General features: G+C 38.1%; 1 pseudogene; it reads left to right on the top strand.

Annotated features, from left to right (window-relative positions):
* Positions 1-21058, top strand: part of LOC132503050 (small ribosomal subunit protein uS2-like) — a 66252-nt pseudogene extending 45194 nt beyond the window's left edge.
* The last annotated feature ends 4858 nt before the right edge of the window (positions 21059-25916 follow it).

Below are 25916 nucleotides of genomic sequence, written 5' to 3' on the forward strand. Positions count from 1 at the left end.
GGGGGCTGAGAAGTATAGCTTTCCATGTGTGAGGAAACAACAATGGTGAATATGATAGTGGCTACTACACCATCCATGCAGTTTCTTATGTCTGTAAGTTCTGTAATATTCTTTCTTGGAATACCTTTGTTACAATCAATGAACCTACAAAGACACATCATTATCACCCAGAGTGCAAAGTTTACATTAGGGTTCAACACTTGGTGTTGTACATTCTATGTATTTGTACTATTGTATAATAACATATATCCACCATCATAGTATTATATAGAATAGTTTCACTGCAACCTTCTTTTACTGTCTTCATAGTTTTTCCTTTATCAGAATGTCATACAGTTGGAATCATACTGTAAATATGATTATTCAGATTGGTTTCTTTCACTTGGTAATATGCATTTAAGTTTCTTCCATGTTATTATACATGGAATTGTCTTCTTAATTTCTTTTTCAACTGTTCATTGTCAGTGTACAGAAAGGCAACTGATTTTGATGTCCTGATTTTGTATCCTACAACTTTGCTGAATTCACTTATTAGTTTTACTTTCATCAGAGTTTTGTTGTTTTCCTCATATTGATCTTGTACATATTTTGTTACCTGCTCATTTTTAATACAATGCTCTTACTTCAGAATGGCTTCTAGTCTTCCTTTTATTTCTTAAATCATTATAAACATTTATTTTATAATCTCTTTCAAAATATTCCATTATTTCTAGTTCTTAGGGTGCTAATTCTGTTGGTTACACCTGCTGACTCTCCCTTATGGAAGCTTTTTTCTTTATATGGTTTGTAATTTTTTTCTATGCCATTTCAGAGGAATTTCTTTATTCTATAGCCATCATAGGTGCCCTGGTTGTAAAAGTACACAATATTTCTAGGCTCGTTTCTGCAAATATGTTTCTCTCAATAGTATCAATGGCCCTGGACTATTTCTTGGATAATGTGTCCTCTATCATGCAGATAGAATAAATCTGGGCATCACACATACAAATAGCACAAGCTTGGGATTTTAATTTCCCAGACAGATGCCAAGATTCTTTCCACATATCTGGAACAGAGAGTTTTTCTAACATTTGAGTATAAGAACTAAGTTGTAGGCTCTATTCAGCAGCATCAGTTCTAGGTTCACTACCTTTCATAGATTTCTTGGCCAAATTTCTTATCTCTGTGTGGGCATTAGGAACCTGGCCCCTTACTCATAAATCCCATAAGTCTCCCTAAGTCAACTTCCTCCATACAAGCAATGGGGTCCATCAGTGCAGCTGGTGCACAGTGAAGCCTCCTTCACTGGCCTTTCATCCACACAGAATCACCCATGTGGACTGATCTGAAGGCTTCAGAGCAGCAACTCAACCCAAAGCAACTTCTCCAATCAGGGGCCTAAAATTCTACTGCTAAAGATTAATTTTTATGGAATAAGCACTGACCTTACACTATTCTCTTTCCATAGACAATATTCTAAACAGACTTGTTTTGGAGACAATACCTCTGGGAACATTTTTCAGAATGACTTTGGCATACATCCAGTCAAATATATTGTCCCCATCGGTACTCATTTGTTTGGTGAGATAAATAAAGTCACATATCAGTGTAAATGACAAGGAGGGTAATGAGCAGGAAGAAGAAAGAGGAGGCATTTTACAGATTGTCAAGACACAGGCACTGAAAAAACATTTTAACAAAATTAAAATGAGCACTGTTTCCAAGAGGGAGGTAGTATACACCTCTTTGGTTCTTGCCTATGCAGCAAGAACCCCTCTTTTCCAGGGTAACCCACTCATGCAGTCTAGGTAGAGATGATACTGGAGGGGCAAATGACCCAGGCCTAGCCAATTAGTATGAACCATTCCACTAGCCTCAGTTGGTCCACAGATGGGGCTTTTCTGCTGGAGCCGACAGGGAAGATGGTCTCTTCCACCGAGGTTGATACATTAGGAGGATTTGAGTCTGTGGTTGCCTGCAACCATTTTTGCTCCACGTGGAGAAAACTTGGTGAAGAATGACACAGGAGAGATACACAGAGCCAAGAGATGGAAAGAGAGTACAAAGGAGACTGCTATGTGCTCACTCTTCCCTCTGGTCACACAGTGAAACTGTATTTCTGTCTCCCTTGCAGACAATTGTAGTTATATGACTAAACTCTGGTCAGTGACAGTGATCCTCCAGGCTGTCCCCCACTCCCACCCCCACATCTATCTGTTGGCTAGACATCAAATGTCCAGCAGAGGACTCTGAGGCCCTTGGAGTAGCAGGCTAGAAGATGAAATGAGCTTGAGGCTCTTAATAATCATATGGAAGGCCATTCACTGAACATGCTCATTAAACTGTTATGTATACAGAAATAAACTTCTATTGTGTTGAGCTACTGAGATTTGGGGGTTGTTTATAACAGCATTTAGCCTATCCTGATTAACAGATAATACAGAGACCTACTGACCTTGCTTGAGTCCATAGAACCATCTAGGCTTGAAGCTAACTACTCCCCTGGGAAATCCTTTTGTTTAAGTTGGTTTGAATTAGGTTTCATTTTCTTGCAACAGGAAGAGTTCTGACTGACACAGAGTACAAGAGGAAATGTGTAAAAAAAAGAAAATTCAATAAGACCTTAGTGTATTATAATATACTTATAATCTAGAAGTACATAATATACACTTATTATATGTGTGTATATACAAGTGTATAATATATTCTTATATATATATAAATATATAACTGTGTAAACTGAGTTACAAAATCATTTTGGGAATTCCCTGATTGTCCAGTGGTTAGGACTCTGTGCTTCCACTGCAGGGGGCCCCGGTTCGATCTCTGGTTGGGGAACTAAGATCCCACAAGCCACGTGATAGGGGCAAAAATTTTTTTAAATAAATTTTAATAAATTTTTTTTAAATCATTTTGCTTTCTAAGAGAGAAATTAGAACAATATTAAAGTTGTGAGCACCTCAGAGCTATTGTCAATTCAAATATTTCTTGAATTCTATAGGCCAGGAAATTTTTCCTCCAACTCAGACAATGACTTTAAATAATAGTTACATTGTTAATTGTTGAAATAATATGCCATAGTCTTTTTCTCCTCAATCATTTATGTATAATATTCCAATAGTAATTTATCACCAAGTCAGGTAGGTCAATATGTGAGAATACAAAGATAAACCCCAGCCTTGTAAATTTATACATTTAGATAAGAAAATCAGAGACAAAAAGGAGTTTAGAGGTCATCTAGTCCAACTCTTTCATTCTACAGATGAGAAAATTATGGCCTAGAGAGGTGAAAGTACTTGTCTAAGTTCACACAGTAAACAGGTGGCAAAACCAAAGTTACAACTCAGATATTCTAAGAGAGGAAGAGAACCAAAGTACAGGAGAGAGGGGGCATCACTGAAAAGTAAAGAACCTTAGGTAGGAGGAGGAAATGAGATCCAGAGCACAAATAGAGAAATTAGCCTTAGATTTAAGGATGGATATCTCTTACATTTAAGCTAGAAGAAAAGGGTGGGTATGAATACAGATAAAAGTTTGTTAAGGGTCTAAAGAAGTTGCGTTTACCATAAATACCATGGTTTGCTGTTTTGTCACACTGTCTCTCTGATCTCCCTTAAGGCAGGAACTATAGAAATATAGTCTCTTGAAAGGGAAAACACCTCAGGAGCCAGGCAGAAAGGGCACAGAAAAAAATCCCAGAGTTGTGGACAATGAACTTTGCCAACATCACAGCTTAGCTGAGGCCCACTCTCAGTAACAAAAAGTTCAGGAATTAAAATCAAGCCAAGGAAACTTTAGACCTACTCTGGTGGACAGACTGACCAAGCACATGAGAATAGGGTTTACAGAGTAAATGTATCCCTTGGGATGAAATAGGGAGGGTACTATAAACAGAGACAAGTCCTACCAACAGCCAGACAGCTGGTAACAAAGGCCAAGCTGCACAAAGTCTTTCTGGCTGCCCTTTTACATACGAGTAAGAAAAGCATACATCTCTGTTGGGTGTGAGAGTGATCTGGCTGCAACATCTGTCATGCCATTGATTGCCAGGCTGGCTTCATTTGTTCTGGCTGGCTAGGCTAGGGTCTCCTTTCCTCCTTACCTTTCCAAGTACATCTCTTCTCAAGCTGCATGATCTGTCAAAGAAGGCATGGTTCTCTAATAGGGTGGACCATTCTTCAGAGAATATACTTATTATCGGGAAATAACCCAACTTGACTTAAAGGCCCCTAAATAATCTTTTAGTTCTGACACATTTTTTTCACCCTGAAGGATTATCTTTAGTGCCAACAGCACCCAGCATGGCTAAGGCCTCACAGAAAAAGAGGTTCCAGCTCTGGAATTAAAGATTCAACAAGCAGAGTCCAAAGACTTTCACACTTTCAACTAGGATGGAAAGCCTACAAAATTAAGAAGGACATGGAACAAATAACTGCTATGAGGACATTGTAAGATGTCTTGACCTTTGTGCGTCCTTTGCATATATGCTGGGGAGGCAACACAGCTTCATGGGCTTTAAAATCATTATAGTATGTCCCAGGTCCTCTTGTCTTCATACTTTACTGACTTTAGTTACCATCTAGGTACAAAAGATTTCCTGTCTAGAACTCATTCTAGAACTCCTGACACTCATGCTCAATTACTTACAAAACTCTTCTACTTTATTAACCCTTAGGCTCAAAAAGTATTTATTTGGCATCTACTATGTGCCAAGGAATGTCTCAATCTGAGCTTACTATCTTCAATCTCCTCAGGGAAAACTGGATGAAATCTTGGGCCCTACACCAGAGTTTCAGATCGGACTAAAATCAGAAGCATCCATAGAGTGTCAAGTGCTATCCCAAGCACTTCCACCTATGCATCTCGTTTATTCTTCACACTAATCCTATAAGAATCATTACTTCCATTCAACAGGTGAGAAAACAGATATATAAAGTAGATGTTTCCAAGATTTTTAAAAAATATGTCTCCGTTTTATTTTATTTATTTATTTTTTGGCCACGCTGCATGGCATGTGGGATCTTAGTTCCCTGACCAGGGATCGAGTGCCCCCTGCATTGGAAGTGCAGAGTCTTAACCACCTGACCACTGGGGAAGTCCCCCAAGATTTTTCGATTTCAAGGACATTTCAAAAAATATTCAGGGAAGTCACATAGGATGACTAACTGTTTATTTTGGCAAATAGGAACACTGAACAAATCATTTACTATAAGTTCACAGAAGATAGGCTACATTACATGGAGGAAACTGAAATGGATATTACCAAGTAAAAGAAGCCAATCTGAAAACGCTACCTACCATATGATTCCAACTATATGCACATTCTGGAAAAGGTAAAACTACGGGGACAGTAAAAAGATTAGCGGTTGCGAGGTGGGAGGAAAAGGGATGAATAAGTGGGGCACAGAGGATTTTTAGGGCAGTTGAAACTACTCTGCATGATACTATAATGGTGAATATATGTCAGTATACATTTGTCCAAACCCATAGAATGCACAAGACCAAGAGTGAACCCTGATGTGAACTATGGACTTTGGGTGAAAATGATGCATAAATGTAGGTTTATCAGTTGTAACAAATGTATCAGTCTGGTGGGGGATGTTGATAATGGGGAGGTTCTGCATGTTGGGGGTGCAGGGATCATATCAGAAATCTCTGTACCTCCTTCTGAATTTTGCTGTGAACCTAAAACTACTCTAAAAAGCTTTTTCCTTACAAAGAAAAGATAGGCTATATATATTGATATATATATATACATATACATATATATATATGTAATACATATACATATATATGTATGTGTATATATATATACATTTTACATATATATGTGAATATAAATAGTTCTTTCAATTCAATAAATTTAGCTTTATGGAAAATTTATATTGTCTTTCTTTCTTTTTTTTTTTTTTTTGCTGCCGACCAGTGAAAACCTTGACATAGGTCCTGAATTTGGGGACTACTCATTTGAGTTACTTGCTCAGGGCTCCTGGATTAACGGATAAGTAGTTATAATGGCTTCCTGACATTTGCATAAATAGCGAGGTTACATCTCTCTTCTCCAGCCATCTTTCCAGATACCCTGTGTTGCGCAAATTAAATTATGTTTCCTTTCCTTAAATGATGTGAAACACACAGCAGTGTGGGCTTTACCTTAGGGGAGCTTTAGCTCATACAGTGGGGTTACTTTCTATTTACAAAAGAAAAGAAGGATCATCTGTGGCCTTGCTTCAGAGATAGAATAATGATTTCTGGTGAATATCATTTTGTCATAACTATATTTTGTGAAAATTATAAGGTTTTTCACAGTATTATCAGAATAAATAAGAAATCAGTTGACCAGTGCTTAAAATTTTAGTTTTCAGAGTAAACACAGTAATAATTTTCAAATCATAGACAAATAAAATCTTCCAGTTTGTTAGAAACAATAAAAATTAGTTTTATATGTACTTTCTAATACTGAAATGAACTGATTTTTTTTAAACTATAGCAAAATTTAGAATTTAAACACTACCCACTATCCCCTACCTAAAAGTCCTTAAAGAAGTCAAATAATACTGCTTGCTAGACCTAGTCTATTGGACTCTAGGCTCATTAACATTAAAAAATATATAATTTACTATTTGGAGTGACAGGTATATTATGCAATTAATTTTTGGTAATAAAATATCATTCAGTGAAGAAAGCAAGGCCAAAATTAGCAATCAAGGTGAAATAGATAGAAAGGTAGAAAGAAAACTATAAGCAGTGATGTGACTAACATATTTAGAGTCGCGATTATTGTGATAATTATATTACATTTTTGGTCAAGTTAAAACACCTTAGAAAAAAATTTATTTTTGTATGTCAAAAAAAATGGTCAAATATCACAATTTCATACAGCTCCAACTAATATCTCACAGTCCTCAGTATATTTTAATCAGGTTTTTGGAAAATGTAGCATTCATTTTTATTCAGGAAAATTAAGGGGTCCTGTGACTTGGCTTTATGCCAAATTATCACAGGGAATCAACAACAGAACTAGAAATATAACCTAATGGAATAAAAGAATTATTAATTACACAAATTCAATAGCACTTACTGAGTGCCTACTATATGCCAGGCAAAGTTGTGGAAGTGTGCGTCCTTGGGGGGAGTGGACAGGATGGGAAATGGGCATAGTGGGGGAGCAATGTGACATGCTTTACAGAGATTTAGACATTTGAAGTTTTCCAAACAGAGAGTTTAACCTTGGAAAGACCAAAAGAAAGATGTAAGACTACCTCTTTTTTATTTTTACTTCTATTTGTCAGTGAAGTATTTGTTTCTGTTATCAACAGAAACTAATTAATGAAAAAGTGCTAACTTAATCGAGTTATGTATATGAATTCCCCAGCAAAGCCAGGCTTAGCAGGTAGTTTCATATGCTAAGATCAACAACCAAAGCACTTTCTGTCAGGGACTTCAGCTGAGTGAACAGTTTCATGAACTGACACTGTGGCAAAATATTAGCTTTAATAATGAATCTGCTAATTCTTCTTCCCTGCCTGTCTTGTTCAACATTACATTCCCATTGCGGCAAATAATAAGCCCTCAATAAATATTTGTTAAATGAACAAATTAGCTGGTGTTTGGTCTTTGATTATAGCATAATAATTCCTGCCAGATAAAATAAGTTCGCCATACTTATTGATTACATATAAACTTTTTAACAAATAGTGTGAATTACCATACATTCAATTCTAACTTCTTCCCCCACCAAATAACACCATTCATTATCTCTCAATCAGATTTTTTCAAGAACATCAAATCTATGTAAAGTATTAAATTCACAAATGTTAGCAAATTATTTCAAATATTCTTTTATTGAAACATCCTAGTTTGTATATTATACTTTATATGTGTATTTTTTATACTATAAATATAATCAGGGCTTCCCTGGTGGTGCAGTGGTTGAGAGTCCGCCTGCCGATGCAGGGGACACGGGTTCGTGCCCCGGTCCGGGAAGATCCCACATGCCGCAGAGTGGCTGGCCCCGTGAGCCACGGCCGCTGAGCCTGCGTGTCCAGAGACTGTGCTCCGCAACGGGAGAGGCCACAACAGTGAGAGGCCCGCGTCCCGAAAAAAAAAAAAAATATATATATATATATATATATATAATCAGAGCTACATGTATACAAAAATTCTGTTTCCTTTTATTGCTTACAATACAGTACTATATGGCTACTACATAAAATTGTTATAAGGATTAATGAATTATACAAGAAAGGAATTTTAAATATAAAAGAGCATATTCTAAGTGAAAACATTATTATAATAATTCTACTTCCTTGCCCAGTTATAAAACACTTTAGGCAAAACAGAAAATCGAATTTTAACGTTATCAAGTGACTGAAAATAAAAGCACTGTCAATTTAAGTATTTCAACTGCCAGAGTTCTATAGGTCAGATAATAATTTTAAATAATAGCTACATTGTTAATTGTTGAAATAATATGTAATAGTCTTTTTTTCTCCTCAATCATTAAAATCATATAATATTCCAATAATAATTTATCACTAAGACAGGTATTTTTCTAAGTAATATATCACCAAACCACATTTTGTTTCTGATGTCATCTGCTGAAATCAATCCATGTTATAAAATGACACATTGGCTAAAAACTTGATAAACTTTGGAATGAAGTTCACTGACATGCTACTAAAAATAGACTCTTTTTAATTTTTTCAACAAATTTAATACGAGCATGGTGATAGAAATACATTAGGATAATAGAAATTCACCCTACGTTAGTTTGTAATGAATCTTAGATATCACAATTCTTTCATATACCAAATTTTAATTAGTCTTCAAAAATAATAACTACCATCTCTTGAGCAGTTACAACATGAATGATACCGTGCTAAGCACTTTACATGCTTTACTTCATAAAATATTCACAACTTTAACATATTAATTAGTGTTCCCATTGTATAGAAATGAAACTGAGACTCCGAAGGTTAAGAAATTCATTCTCAGTAGAAGAACTAGGATTTGAATACCTCAGGTCTATCTGACTACAAAGCCCATAGTCTTAAACAACCATCCAATGTTAAGAAAAAAGTCCTAAATATAGAGAAGTGGAAAGTCAGCAAAGTTGAAATACAAAGTTAAATTGGATGTGAAAAAAAAGATACTGCTAATAGAGAAGGAAATGTAAACCACACTAAGAGTCTCAAAGATACATTTACAAAATAAGTGAGACAAATAAATTTTCATTTTTAATAAATCAACTTCTTTTGGCAATATTTTTAAGATGATTGCAGAGAATAATCCTTTCCAAAGTCTCCTATGAACACGTTTTTCATTCTCAACTAAAAACTCAAATTCCTTTAATAGTCAAAATCTTCACACCTGTGTGGTGGTTTCACTAATTAATGTACATTTTTAAGCATTTGATAACAAGTTATCAAATATTTGTGAGGAAATAAAGTATGCCTATTTAAGCTTTAAACCATCACTTGTCCTCCACAGGAAATTAAGTTATTTTCACATCTCAAAAAATTCATGACATACAATTAAAAAACAACAAACAAAAGTCACATTTTATAAGGCAGCAATTATGTTCATATGGTACCAGTATAATTGAAAGACAGAAGACATTTCATTCGTTAGCAACACAGAATTTCTTCTAGTGGCTTTCCTCAAGCTCATTAGATATTCCCTGGCTGATTCTCCTAAGTAATTAGATTTTAACAGGATTTTCAACAGATCAGAGCAATCTCTGTGGGTGCCAATAGAGAAGAGTCCCCCTCTGGCCTTACTAGCAGGGCAGAGCAGATAACATCCAGGCTGGGAGTTAATAGGACAATTACTGGCCTCTTTTAAATGAGTTACATTAATGCACTTAAGCTAAATGACTCTATATATGATTAAATATTAACATCTGCAAAGTATGAAATCATGATATGCAATCAAGTTTTGTTGTTTTAATTTCCCCAAAGAAAGATTTCAATTGTTTGTATAAATGCCTTTAAATACTGTGTATTAGACATTTTTAGGGTATAGAATAAGAAGTTGGAAAGCATTCTTTTATATATATATATATTTATTTATTTATTTTACTTTTATTTATTTATTTTTGGCTGCATTGGGTCTTTGCTGCTGTGCACGGGCTTTCTTTAGTTGCAGTGAGCGGGGGCTACTCTTCGTTGCAGTACACGGGCTTCTCATTGCGGTGGCTTCTGTTGCCGAGCACGGGCTGTAGGCGCACAGGCTTCAGTAGTTGTGGCTCGTGAGCTCTAGAGCGCAGGTGCAGTAGTTGTGGCCCATGGGCTTAGTTTCTCCGCAGCATGTGGGATCTTCCCAGACCAGGGATCGAGCCCGTGTCCCCTGCCTTGGCAGGCAGATTCTTAACCACTGCGCCACCAGGGAAGCCCCAAAAAGCATTCTTCTCACTTAAGAGTCCTAATATATACTGACTTTTAGGATGCCACCTCTGGCTATGATGGAGTAACTAAAAAAACAGACAAATATATGAAATAATAGTTTTCAGACATGGGGCAACAGGCAAGAAAGAGAAGGCAAAATAAATGAGGTGGTCTCCCTAAGCTGACAGACAGAGTTGAAAATGTGGGGAAGCCAGGTGGCTAGAATCACAGGAAGAGTACCATGGAGGAGATGGCACCAGAGCACCAAAAAAGAGAGCTCTGAAAATCTACAGTCTCATGTTGAGTGTTGATAGGCACACACATACAAGGAAACTACCCAAGGTTGGAAAATGAATCACGGGAAAGGAGCAGGCGGAACAATTTTCTGAACTCACACAGGACTGGGAATAGTTCACATTCCCAACAGCCAGGGCTAAAAACAAAACAAAACAAAAATACCCTCATAATATATAAAGCAACAGGTAAAACACTCAGAAGGATAATGTCTCAGTAGTAGGCAAATTAGCCCTAGACTAAAAGTCGCTCTAGTCCTCCCTAACAAAGTTTAAAAGCAAATCTCAAAAGGATCAACTTATTTCCAAGTTTTCTGAATGCCCTGGAACAAAGCTTAAAAATATTTATAGGAACATAAAAGAATCCAGCACTAAACAACATAAAATTCACAATGTCTAGCACCCAAATTCACGAAGTCACACAAGAAGCAGGAAAATATGACCCACAATGAGGAGAAAAATCAATCAATAGAAGCAGACCCAGAAATCAAACAGATTAGAAATTACAAGAAAAGAACATTAAAACAGCTATTATAAATACACTCTATATGTTCCAGAAGAAAAAGGAAAGCATAAGCACGGTTAAGGAGAGACATCAAAGATATAAAAATGACCTAAATCAAACTTCTAAAAGTGAAAAGTACAATGTCGAAGATGAAAAATATACTGGATGGGATTAATGGTAGTTTAACACTGCAGACTGGAAAAAAAAAAAAAATGAACAGAGCACCAGTGAGCTGTGGGACACCTTCAAGCAGCTTAATATGTGACTAATTGGAATCCCAGAAGGAAAAGAGAGAAAGGAAGGGAAGAGAAAAACTATTTGAAGAAATAATGGGCAAAAAATTTCCAATGTTGATGAAAGTCATATACTGAAGAAACATGAAGCTACACCAAGGCATATCATAAATCAAGTAGCCTAAAGCAAACTGACTTTAAAATGCATTTTAGATACATTTTAAGTGTTTTCAGCAAAAAAACACCGCAAGATTTATTGGTTCAGACCTGATCCAAAGTCAGACTTGTGCTTGGCTCCTAAGACATTGGCCCATAACATTTTCTACAAATAATTTTTAACCTAATGTAAACAGCCAATTTTGCCACTAAGTATGAGACATATTTCAGAAGTTTTATATTGAATTCTATTCTTTACTTTTTGACTTTATAAAGTGATGTTTCCTATCCTTATTGTCATTATAAGGTTACCTAGTCTTATACCCCAAAACAATACATAAAAGACCAAATTGGGCCCCCACAGGTGCAGAGGCAAGAGACTGAACCAGACAAATAAGTGCCGGGGAGCACTACCATCCCTCAGTTGAGTTGGCTTTTACTCACTTGGATAAAAGAGGGCATAAGATCAGTAAGAGAATCTTCCCACTTATCAGGTCCTAACAAAATCACCATGAACTTAGTGGCAAGTTCAGGTCTTCATAATCCAGAGAGAAACGGAGCTCGTGTACATGGAGGGTCCTTACAAAGAGGTGATAACTACTTGTAACTTTTTCTTTCATGAGAATCAAGCTAGAGGCTTAGGTTAGACTGCAAGTAGAAAAAAATCCTGACATTGGAATAGATTAAAAACAAAAAACGAATTTTATTAAAGTTTTTAATTCAGGTTCTGTCCTCGATAATCCTTGTAAATTCTGGCATACACCTGACCTGTCTTTTCTATGAGTCTGTAAATACTTGATTGTTTAAAATAATACTTAACCTTCTTAGGCTGAGCCACAAGCCCCACTAACTCTCAAACAGCTTGGAGCATGTCTGTAACCCAACAAGTGCAGGATACTCAGATAGCCTTTTCTGTTGAATTTCACCTCTCTATTCTCTTTGTTCATCTACAAGTCTATTTCCATAATTCTATTCTCCCTTATAAAGTTTTCAAACGTCTATATCTTGCTTTATGTACTTGAAATATTCCAGAGATCTTAGGTCTAAACACGACTTTTTTTCCAATGTAATTAAACTTAAAGGGCATTTGGGGAACTAGTTATTTAAAAGAATTCTTTGAGTGAGTTAATCATCTTCTGAAATTTTTTATCTAAATCTGATTGCTATATATCAAATTTGCTTAACACAGGTACACAAAACTAAACTGTTAGTATTATTTGCAGATCTGGATGGAATGGAATACCTTACATAATTTACTGAGTACTATCCATGGACATTGGAAAATGTCAGTATCACAAAGATATATAGAGATAACAAATCAATGAGTTTCAGAAAATAGGTTGAATCAAGCTGGCCAAATAGATGATATTAGTCATAATGAGACCCACATGAGAACCAGCATTTGCAAATACCTCAAGGAAATCAAACAATTTGCCTAAAGGAATTATAATAGACTAGACTCTTCCCTTTCCTTAACACTTTTGGAAATTTTTCAGGCCTGTTTTATGCAATGAACTTGAAATTCGTATCAAAGAGGCGTATTTATAGATTTGACTGATCCAGTGGACATTTCAGTATGTCCTACTAAAACATAGAATGTTGAAAGTACGGAAAGACAAGGGTAATACACATGAAAGAGGGTATAGGATAATATAGTCCCGTGGCTAACTATGATTTTTGAACCACCGGAAAGCAGAACTAAATCCTATGACTTGAAGTTGCAGGAAGACACATTAGGCCAAATGTAAGACTAAACTTTCTAACAATGTGAGCTAAACAAAGATCAAATTTCCCATCACTCTAAATGTGCAAACATTGAATGACCATTTGCCAGGGATTTTGTAGATTGGATTCAAGTGTTGTATAGGAGATTTAATTAGACAATATTTAAAAATCTAATCTTTAAGTATTCCTAAACATTCAGATGATCTAATTCTATGATCTTAAAAGCTTTGGTGGTCACATAAGGAACTTCCTTTGCCTTAATTTCTCTATAGGATGATTGTAATACCTGTCCCTTTCTTGCATATAGGAAATACTGTACTGGAAGAATACCTAGGTTATCTGGCTCAATCACTAACTTGTTGGGTGACTTTGAACAAATCACTTAATAGTCCTTGGTTTTTGTTTTGTTATCTGCAAATGTGGTCTGGGGGCTCTAAAGACATGCCCCAAGAGTTCACTTTACTTTATATATAGATTTTGCTTCTCCAAGTCTCTGACTCTAGCTGTATATCAGCCCAGCACCTTGCTAGAATAACCAGTCAAAATTCTATGCTTCTGGCATTCAGAAAAATGTAAAATCTCTAACATTATAATTCCATGTTGCTGATATGGGAAATCCTACAGTCATTAACCAACTGTTTGCCCCACCTATAGCCATTCATGGTAGCCAATCACAAAGAAAAGTCTCATTCCTGGTGTTCCAGTGGATAGGACTCAGTGCTTTCACTGCTGGGGCCAAGGTTCAATACATGGTCGGGGAACTAAAATCCCACAAGCTGCAAGGCGTGGACAAAATAATTAATTAATTAATTAATTATTTTTAAAAAGATTGTTTTACCTGTTTTACATTTCTGATAAGAATTATATTGTCCCTGCTCCCAAAGCAGCAATTTGTACTATAATCATAAGAAAGAGCAAATAGATGAACTCCAAGTTCATATCCATTACAATATTTTAGAATATTAGTTGTATCATTTACTGCTACTTCTAAAATAAATACACAGAGAATATTACCAAGAGACACGTTAAATGAATCACTCTGAGAAAAATGCCAAACACAGCACAGAAAAATGACTAAAACTAATTCTTTTCTTACAGCAACTCATCAAAACTATCTAGTCATTTGCATACACCTAACTCTGAGTTGAAGAATTCAATCTCATTAATTGAAAAAAATCTCCCACCAGCTTAATATTCTCTGTCTAGTGCCAACATTATATTCTTTGCAGTCCAATTAGAGATAGGCCCATTTTTCTCTTAACTATTTATGCATTTGATCCAAAAAAACTGTACTTGAAAAACAAAATCAAAATCAAACTGACCTCTTATTTGTTACCAGAGGATTGGTTGGTTGTGAAATCTAGTTGCTGAAAATTTGAAGTCATAATGGAAAAATCAACATTTCTTGTTGTGCAATGTCCACTTCATGCTGTTTTCTGCCTCTAAAAGATGTTTTCTTAAGGGGGTGAGACCACAATCAGACATAATTCAACTTTCCTATCTGCCATCTAGAAATATTCAGGTAAGAGAAAAAGAACTAAGGATGGTCAAATATCAAGAAAACCCTACCACCAGTAACTATTAGATTCAGAAATGAATAAAAATAATGACATAGGTATGGCACTTTAAACATTTCAATGTATTAATGTCCATGATTTCACTTGATGTACTGGTAACCTTATGAGCTAACATAAGGCATTAACTCCCATGCATAGGAAGGGGAAATGAGACAGAAATCACTTGCCTGGTCACACAATGAGCCTACTATGGACTGAATTGTGTCCCCCCACCAATTCATATGTTGAAACCCTAACACCAGTGTGACTGTGTTTAGAGATAGGGCCAAAAGGAGGTAATTAAAGTTAAATGAGGTCATAAGGGTGGGTTCCCAGACATGATAGGATTAGTGTCCTTATAAGAAGAGACACTAGAGAGTTCAATCACTCTGAGTGCAAACAAACAAGAGGTCATGTGAGCACATGGCAAGAAGGCCACCACCCACAAGCCAGGAAGGAAGTCCTCTCCAGAAACCAACCTTGCTGAAACTCTAATCTCAGACATCTAGGCTCTCGAACTGTGAGAAAAGAAATGTCTGTCGGTCAAGCCACCCGGTCTATGGCATTTTGTTATGGCAACTTGAGCTAAAACAGAGCTAATGATCATGAAACTTCTCTGAGAACCAGAGTCTCCTTACTTTTAGTCTTGTGCTATGTCAATATAATATAATGGCCAGCACTGAACTACTGAGTATGATCACTTGAATTTCAAGCAATTTTTCCTGAACTTATAATTGGGGCTGCCCCAAGTGGCTGTCTCTTCATCTAGCAAGTAACAGAAGTATTACTATAATAAAGATACCCTTCAGAGGGGAAAAAATGCAATAATCATCATAAATGTGCAACAAATCCTATGGATTTCTCTTTAGCAATAAACTTTTAAACTAATTCCTTTTTTAAAAAAGTCCTCTTGTTATTGAGGAATGGTTTTTTTCTTATGCCTAATGTTTCCTTCCTATAAAGACAGCTAAGCCCCGTCTCTTCCCTTTACTCATTTGAACCTAACTGATAAAACTTTATAAAGAATGCTCACATTGGCTTAACTCTTCTTTCTCTTGAGGTGAGCCTATCCAAAGGAAGCACAAATTCTTTGCTTTTCCATGCTAAAAATCTTACCTATGCCATCCTTCCATGTAAGAAAGCTCAGGACCAAGTGGGTAAGTATACCTAATGTCAGGATTTTGCTAGAAAGCCTAGTTGGCTCCCACACTAAGCCAACATAGCCTGTATCAGTAATAAAGATGCTATTTTGGCCTCAGCATTTACTCTCTTTACAAAATCTCTCAAATTACTCGGAAAGAAGAAGAGCAGGGTATTATCTAATGCAAGTCCTTTCAGAGAGCACCAGCATAACTGCAGGACAAACTTTTGATTTCAATTGTCTCTACCATTTGAGAGGCCAGGAGAAAACATGAACCTTAATGGAAGTGGAATTATCCTTGCTATGACTGCAGTAAATGTTTGTTGAAGGGAAAAAAAATGGAAAGGGAAGATATACCATATACATGCAGTTTTAAAGGAAAGCCTATTTCTGCCATATACATTAGAGAAATTGTTCAAGAACAGTTCATCCATGTGAAAATATTAGCACTGTAATTCTGCCAAGGTCAGTAAGACCTAGTGATTTGCTGAGATATCACCTTCATTTCACCAGGTAAATAAAGGCTCCTTTTTCAGTATGTCCTATCTAAGAAGGCACTCCATAGCAACAGTTAAATTATGAATACAGCACATATGTTCCATACCATATCATTTACAGCACAATTTAGCATAGACATAATGCTTTGTAACAAACTACAGTACCATTCACAAAATGCATTTAAATAGCATAATTTAGTTCATTAAATTCAGTCATTTACAGTAAATCAAAATCATCATAGGAATTGAAGAGAGTACACAGTTGTTTGTTTGAATAGTTAAGCTAGATAAGTCAGTTTCTTTTTGAAGGTCAAGGACAGAGTTATTTCCATTTTCTGTTATAAAAAAGATACAGCTGGTGTCAAAAGATAATTTAATGTCACCTCAAAATGATCAACCCTCTTTTCTTTCCTCCCCCCTCTCTCTCTCTCCTGGTTGCATATCATATCCCTGCCACTCCTAAAATATATCCAATTCTCTGAAAACATTTTACATACTAGTTAACTAGAATGTGTCTGCAGATTTCACAAAATCTCAAATGGACAATTTCTTTAAATTTTTAACCAAAACATGTACATTTGGCCCTGAGAAAGGTTCAAACACTAGATCACAGTACATGTCATCATCTGCTTATCTGTCTGCTTTTCATACCATATTGTAATCCCCTTGTGGGTAGGAGCCTAGTCAATCATATTTAGAGTCCTACAACCTAGCACAGTGTTTGTTGATTGTAAATTCCTTGAAAGCTAGGATTCGTTCTTTTATTTATCTATTTTTATTCCTTCTGACCCTTACCATAATGCTTTACACAGACACAGTAAACATTCATTGATTTAAAAATCTCACTGGAGGGGCTTACCTAAAGATATATTTTATAAGCACACAAATTCAGTATATTTTTTATCATCTTAGTAAACCAGTGCCTAGAAGGACAAAGGCAAAGTAAGAAAAGAGAGGACCTCCTCCAGGATTTAACACAAACTATTTGACCTCTCTGATTGTTACACAGTCCAATGTACTCTGAGCAGAATCACATTCCAGGTGGCCACAACTGTCTCCACCTTTCAAGTCTTTCTCTTAGCCTTTGCATGAAATGCTCTCAGCACAAACTCAGCAGTAATCAACAGTATGAGGATTTCAGCTCGAGTGCACCTGTCTTAAGGTTAATGCAATCTACACAGCATTCATGGGCTCAGCATTTACCTAGACGTTCCATGACCCTATATATGCCTTGCCCTAGGTACTGTGTTAATTGCAGAGGATACGGACTCAAGTAAGACCTGAACTCTCTCCTCAAGCTGCTTAGAATCTAGCGGGGCACACCATCAACAATGCAGTGTCTGAGGTAAGCACAAGTGCTCAGAGAGAGAGAGAGCACACTATCTTGATAACAAAAAGATAGCACTCCCCACCCCATGTGAAGAACTGATTTCCATTCTCAGCCCTTTATGAGAGGGCCAGTGATACACTGGAGGAAGTTTAAAAGGAGAGCTGTCAGATGGAAGGGCTGCCTTCTCACATTTCCTACCCTCAGGCTACCTTTCCCCATACTTAAAAAGGAGGGAGAGTGGGAAAGAATGTTGGAAGATTAAGGGGGAAATTTTTTTAATTGAAAGTAACTGTTCTTGAAATTATCTGAGTATTGGTAAGGTGAGTATTGCTGGTTTGAGGAACCAAGTCAGAGTCCATTACCATGAACAGCCTTTAATTGTATTAACGCCCTAAATTGAGAATATCAGTAGCTCCACAGAGACCAAGCTATATAAAACAAACCCCTTAGATTGCATTAACGACCTCTGTACTCTGGCTTCAGTCTTGTCTCTCTTAGTATCAGAGACTGCTAGTTTCCTCCAATATCAATTTCCCCCTTCCTCTATCAGTAATAAAACTTTTAGCTAGAAACACAGCCGCCCAGAAAAAAAATTGTTCCCCAGCTTCCCTTGCAGTTAGATGTGGCCATGTGACTAAATTCAGGCCAACAGGACACTAGTGAAAATGTCAGGAGGAAAATTCTGGGAACCTAAAGAGACAGTGGATGCGTACCTCATCCTGCCCACTGGGACATGTCATGCCAATCCTGGATTGCCTACCTCCAGATTTTTAATTAAAAGGGAAATTATTTTCTATCGTATTTCAGACACCGAATTCAGCCGCTATTTGAACATTCTGTTATTTGCAACCTCCCTTTCCCCCAGGCCCTCCTCTGGTGGCCTGCTATGAGTCAGGCACTGTGCTAAGTCTCTAAATACCTCATCTTATTTCAATCCTCACAAATACCCTGTTAGGTAGCTACTATTATTAGCTTCGTTTTACAGATGAAGAAACTGAGACTTAGAAAGATGAATTTACTTGCTAACAAGAGGCAAAGCCAGGTTTTTGAACCCAGGCAGTTTGTCCCCAGAGGCTACGCTTGTAATCTCTATAACAACACTGTCCTTTCCACAAGGATGGAAGCATTCTATGTCTGTGCTGTCTAATACAGTAGGCACTACCCCCATGTGGCTGTGGAGCACTTGAAATATGGCCAGTACAACTGAGGAGCTGAAATTTCTATTTCATTTCATTTTAATTAATTTCAATTTCAATAGCCACATAGGGGTAATGGCTACTGTGTTGAATGCTGCAGCTCTAAAGACTCTGTGTTGAAGCTCTAGAAAATAGCACCAGCATGCTTTGTGTTGACCAAGTGCTCAGTAGATATTTGCTTTTGTACTCTGAATTGGACTGAGGTGAACATCAACCACACTAGACATAATCGATGTAAATACAAAAAAAAACAAAACCCTGAAAAAGTGACAAACTTTACAAATTCAGGGACAACATGAAAAAAAGACAAAGTTGAAGCAACAACAATAACAACAACAAAAAACACTCAAGCTCAGCATTTGCAGCAGAAGAGAACACTCAACTCATTTTGTCCTTGCTCAAGTAGAGTCTGGAAGAGGTATGTCAAGATGACCAATTAAATGACGTATAAACCCAGTTTAATAAAAGCTGGGCTGGCATCCATTTACAAAAACCTTCAGAGGACACTGAGGTTTCTCATGCTGTCTTTAAAGAAACTGTCGGTAAAAGGTTGGAATGGGTCTCACTAGACTGGAAAGAATAAGTTCAGATCACTGTATTTAACAACCATTCATCATAAATTCCATTTTTCATTTGGTAGGGAAATGACAGAAACTCACTCTCTCCTGGTTACAGCAGTTCAGAGCAAAAAACCTTCTAGTTATACTATCAGGCCAAACTCTAAATTTTAGGCCCCTTTGGAATTTTTCATTCTTGCTTTTACCCCACCGAGGTGGAGCACTAAAGAATGCAATCAGGGACCCACACCGTTAGGTGAGCTCCTCCCAGCCTGGCCATTCCCAGTGTGACCTTTCACCAGGTCCCTGGCATAAGGCAGTGTGTCGTCTCCTGGAGCAAAGCCAGAATGTAAGATGAAAAGCCACATGTGGAGGATGACGCAAGGGAAATAGTCATGACCCTCATACTGAGAGCCAGAAAGAAATCTGAGGTCTTAAGCACGCTGGTTCCTAAGCCTGGGGGTTTTACTCAGCATAAAACTCCCTTAACATTTTATTTTGTAGGGCTTCCAGACACAGAACAGTGAGCATACTAGCAGTCAAACTTTGGGTGTACCACTCTACACTACCCAGAGAGGGGTCTAGATGTTGTTGTCCTGGGTTTCCATAATAACTTAAAGGGAAATTTTCACAATAACCAGAGACTTTGATGTCCCACAAATGAAGGAAGAGGATGTCCTTAAATTCCAAGCAGCAGGAACCCACTTAGGTGGCACCAACCTTGACTTCCAAATGGAACAATACATCTCTTAAAGGAAAAGTGATGGCATCTACATTATAGATCTGAAGGGGACCCGGGAGAAGCTTCTGCAGATGGCTTGTGCCATTGTTACCATTTAAAAACTGACTGATCAGTGTCATATCTTCCAGGAACACTGGCCAGAGAGCTGTACTGAAGTTTGCTGCTGTCACTGGAACCACTCCTATTGCTGTCCGCTTCACTCCTGGAACCTTCACTAACCAGATCCAGGCAGCCTTCCAGGGGCCGCGTCTTCTGGGGGTTACTGATCCCAGGGCTGACGACCAGCCTCTCACAGATGTGTTGTACGTTAACCCACCTACCACTGCTCCCTGTAACACAGACTCTCCTCTGCGGCCTGTGGACACTGCCATCCTTGCAGCAACAAGGGAGTTCACTCAGTGGGTCTGAGGTGGTGGATCCTGGCCCAGGAAGTTCTGCACATGCGTGGTACCATCCCGTGTGCACACCGTGGGAGGTCATGCCTGATCTCTGCTTCTACAGAGGTGCTAGAGAGACTGGAAAGGAAGAGCAGGCCATGCTGAGAAGGCCATGGCCAAGGAGGAGCATCAGGGTGAATGGACTGCTGCAGCTCCCAAGTTCACTGTATTCTACCCGCGGTCGCAGACGGGTCTGAAGGCACAGGTGCCTCTGTGCCTGCCCAGAAGTTCCTGCACAAGACGGGAGCCCTCAGCCCGCCACTGAGGACTGGTCTGCAGCTCCCACTGCTCAGGCCACTGAAAGGGTAGGAACAACCACTTAGTGGTCTTAAGCTGTTCTTCCCCAAGCTTTTAAGCAGAAAACAGAAATAAGGTAGATAGAAAGTAAATATCAGTTTCTTTAAAAAAACAAAACAAAAACAATTCTGGGTATAAAGTGTTTGTACTATTCAACTCAAGGGCCCATTCAGACCAACAAACATTTTTTTAGTTCCTACTATGTGATGGCAATGCTGAGTGCTAAGAGCACAAATAGGAATACAATGACACATAACAAACATTGGGACATTCTGTAACAATGTCTTATGGAGAACAAATATTTTTAAAATCACTGCCATGCCTTACATATACTATTTCAGTTAAGCCTCAAAAGCCTTTATAAGATTGGTATTATTACTCCTGTTTTCTCAAGTGAAGAGGTTGAAGCTCAATGATTAAACAACTTGCCTGTTTGTACAACTGGTAGTTGCCACAGGCCAGATCCAAATCCAGGCCAAATATGTGTCTTCTATTATATATAGAATAGATAACTAACAAGATCCTACTGAATAGCACAGGGAACTCTATTCAGTACTCTGTAATGACCTATATGGGAATAGAATCTAAAAAAGAGTGGATATATGTGTATGTATAACTGACTCACTTTGCTGTACAGCAGAAACTAACACAACATTGTAAATCAACTATAATCCAATTTAAAAAATTAATTTAAAAAAGTGTGTCCTTCTCACCAGGTTAGTCCTTCCCCCATCCCTCCCAAATACAACTGAAAGACAGTATACTCAAAGATTAGCTCCCATAATAATATCAAATATCTTTGGGGCCTGTAACAGCTTGGTCTCTCACAAGTTGAAGTAACTACTTCAGCAAACAATAACAATGACTTATTGAATGTCTACTATACCCAAGTACTTATCATATATGATCTCCAGTGTCACAATTATCCTGTAAGGCAAGAATTATTAATATTATCATCCCCATTTGACAAGTAAAGAAACTAAGTCTCAGGAAAATTAATTGCGTTGGCCAAAACCATACAAGTACTAAAGGAAAGAATCAACACTGGAACCCATTTAGCTCCTAAGTCAATACTCTTTCAACTAACCATTCTGCCTTGAAAAACAAAGACTCTGAAATCAGAGTAAACTCTGGATTTAATATTGGGCCCAGACCTTCCTGGGGAGTGGGGAGGAACTTCTTACTTGATTACCTAGCAGAAGGGGATGGGTTTGGAAGAAGAAACACATTAAGCCATGCGTAAGAAATAACGAACCAACCAGATTCCAAGTTAGAGGATGGAAGGCTCCACAAGCAACAAGAGAGTATCAAAGGCCCCCAGTGAATAAAATATGGATTAACACTGCTGAGAATAGTGAGAAGCACAGAAATCTGGAGCCAAGAAAAATCTGACTTTGAGGGGCCTCCCTGGTGGCGCAAGTGGTTGAGAGTCCGCCTGCCGATGCAGGGGATACGGGTTCGTGCCCCGGTCTGGGAGGATCCCATATGCCGCGGGGCGGCTGGGCCCGTGAGCCATGGCCGCTGAGCCTGCGCGTCCGGAGCGTGCGCGTCCGGAGCCTGTGCTCCGCAACGGGGGAGGCCACAGCAGTGAGAGGCCCGCATACCGCAAAAAAAAAAAAAAAAAAAAAAAAATCTGACTTTGAATCCTGGCTTTGTTGCTTACTATCTGTGTAATTTTAAGCAAGTTATTTCAATCTCTTTGGACCTCATTATTGTTTTTGTATCTGTCAATGTAGATTATTCAATTTGCTAATGTTAAGTGCTTTGCAAAAAGAGTCAACAGTTTTAAGAAACTGCAATGTGCCAGGACCTGAACTAGAGTTGGAAGTTGTGATGAAGTTGTGAAAAGATTACATGCAAAACCCCCTTAACACTAACAAGAACCATGAGATCATTTTTAATAGTACCCCTTTTTCAAGAGAAGGAAACTGAGATCTGGAGAAATGAAGTACTTTGGCCAAGGTCACAGAGCCAGTAAGTGTTAGAGCTATGATTTGAAGCCAGGAGCTGGACTCTAGAGACTACACTTTTACTCCCTGTACTGGGATGCTCTGGGAAGCCAGGGAACAGCAGCAGGAGCAGGACTGCAACACATAACTTCTGAAAGTTGGTACTCAAGTTAAAGCTAAGAAGCCTGGAGAAAAATGAGTAGCCTGGAGCAATGAGGGTCAAATAAAGCACTGAGCTAGAAACAAATAAGGAGGCAGCAACCTGGAAGTTACAGATATCACTGAGTAAGGCAAGATGAGCAGTCACAGGACTGGGTTGATAAGAAACAGAAGAACGCAAGGAGAAAACAGAGAAGACAGAGGAAGAAAAATATTAATAGACAATAAATATATGGAAGTCTCTATACCAAGTAGTTAATAGGGAAGAGATTATGTCTGGGAATAGTGAGTGTGCTACATGAAAGAAAACTTCTGCTTTTATTATGTTTCAGGATTATTTAACTCTGACCAAAGAGCAGTGTTGCTTCTGCAATTTTAAAATTAATAAAACTAAGAATACTAAAATATATGACAAAACAAAAAAATTCCAGTGGGTTTAGATGGAAGAACAAGGTACAGAGGTCAAAATCCAAATAATAAGGTTGGCACAGCAGAGGATCCAAGCCCAGGGCACCTATTGGATCAGAATCCAGGGAGACACAGAGTAGAATGGCAGAGCTGGAAGGGGCCTTAAACTATGTCTAGCTTCCACCCCCATTTCATTTTTTTTTTTTAACATCTTGATTGGAGTATAATTGCTTTACAATGGTGTGTTAGTTTCTGCTGTATAACAAAGTGAATCAGCCATACATATACATATATCCCCATATCTCCTCCCTCTTGCATCTCCCTCCCACCCTCCCTATCCCACCCCTCTAGGTGGTCACGAAGCTCCAAGCTGATCTCCCTGTGCTATGCGGCTGCTTCCCACTAGCTATCGATTTTACATTTGGTAGTGTATATATGTCCATGCCACTCTCTCACTTCGTCCCAGCTTACCCTTCCCCCTCCCCGTGTCCTCAAGTCCATTCTCTAGTAGGTCTGCATCTACAGAGTGAAGTAAGTCAGAAAGAGAAAAACAAATACCGTATGCTAACACATATATATGGAATCTAAAAAATTAAAAAAAAATTTTTTTAATGGTCATGAAGAACCTAGGGGCAGGATGGGAATAAAGACACACTTCATTTTGTAAGTGAGGGAAACCGAGGCCCAGAGAGGGAAGTGTAATGAGTCCAATGTCACATCATTCATTGCTACACAACATAGACACAAACTTGGCCCCAGGTTATAGGCAGTTTCAGACTCTACAGATTAAAACAAGAGACAGAGACAGGCTGGGATGGAGGAACAGGTGCCAAAGAGAACACATTATCTGACAACAGTCACTAAAAAAGCAATCCTACACCCTTGTGAATGTGCAGAGAATCCCTGTGGTCTTCTCAGGGATTTTTCTGCTCTGTAGAACAAGGGAGTCTTTGGGGAAAAGCAGAAATATGCCTGAGCATCAAGATTTTGCAGACAAGAAATCAGAGCCCACAGTGCAAAAGTACTGCTTTTTCTCTAATAAAATAAACATCCATGAGACTTCAGGTGAGTCATTTAATCTCTCTCAACCTTGGTTTCTCCATCGTTCGGAATATCTCTCCAAATAAGGTTGTTGTTGCAGAATCAGGACTTCTCAAATTGTATTTGGCAAAATTCTAGGGGATGGGGTTTGGGAAGTTCCATTGGTACCTGTGTTTGGGAAACCTTGCATTCTCTATCTGCCATCTTGGAGATTCAAGGTGCACATGAAGTGGGCATTTGCTCTTTTTGACTGCCCAGCATCATTCATCCTATTTCCAGCAATTAACTCTGCTGTCCATTTGGAAATCAACCCTTCTCCTCTCGGTCCATGTAGATCCTATGGGGTTGACTTCCATGTCCTGGCACAAAGCATGACACATGACCAATGACCCAAGTGAGGCCAAAGTATGACACACACCCCTCCTCCAGGTGATGCTGACAATTAAGTTTTCTGGAATTCTTTTCCTCCCTTATAAAGTAAAATGATAATAATGCATTTCTAGAATAGTTGTAAGGATTGAGATAATGCATGTAAGGCATCTAGTTCAGTACCCAACACATTACTAGTACTCAATAAAAAGGAATTATTAATATTACTTAAAATTTTCACTGTATTAGGGCTAGGAGAAACAGGTATAAACATTCAGTAGGACTCTTTAGGTTGTAAATGACCAAAAACTCACACCAGATTGAGCAAAAAGTGAAATTGGCTCACACAACTGAAAAATCCAGAGGGAGATTTTCCTGGCTTTCATCTAAACCTGATCCAGAGGCACCCACCATCTGCCTCCAGCTCTCAGCCTTACTTCCCATCATACTGTACGCCACAAGGAGGCAATGTGCCAGTCAGCAACTTCATGCCCACATTCTCCCAGGTTTCGGTCTAGCAAAACAGTCAGCTCTTCCTGGTGGCTCCCATCTGAGCTTGGGGCTTTGGAACAACTTAGGTCATGGGCCCAGCCCTGAAACAACGTTATTAGGAATGGCAACTATGTGAGGTGGTGGATGTGTGAATTAACTTTATTGCGGTAGTCATTTCATAATGTATATGTCTATCAAATCATTATGTTGTACAGTTTAAGTGTATACAATTTCTCATAAAACTGAGGGAAAATAAAAGCATTAAAATAAACAATGTTATGAGGAGGACTTAATACTCTGGCCAGGACTGAGTCACATGATCTATTCCAGGTGGAGCCCCACCAACTACATGGGAAAGAAATGGTTCTCTAAAGGACATTTGGGTAGAGCTCCAAAATAAGGAGGAGGAGAAAACACAAATGCTTATTAGAAGATAAAATAAAACCTTGTAACAAACTAATAAGAA

The sequence above is a fragment of the Mesoplodon densirostris genome, chromosome 2, assembly GCF_025265405.1.
Source record: "Mesoplodon densirostris isolate mMesDen1 chromosome 2, mMesDen1 primary haplotype, whole genome shotgun sequence".
Lineage (NCBI taxonomy): Eukaryota > Metazoa > Chordata > Mammalia > Artiodactyla > Ziphiidae > Mesoplodon > Mesoplodon densirostris.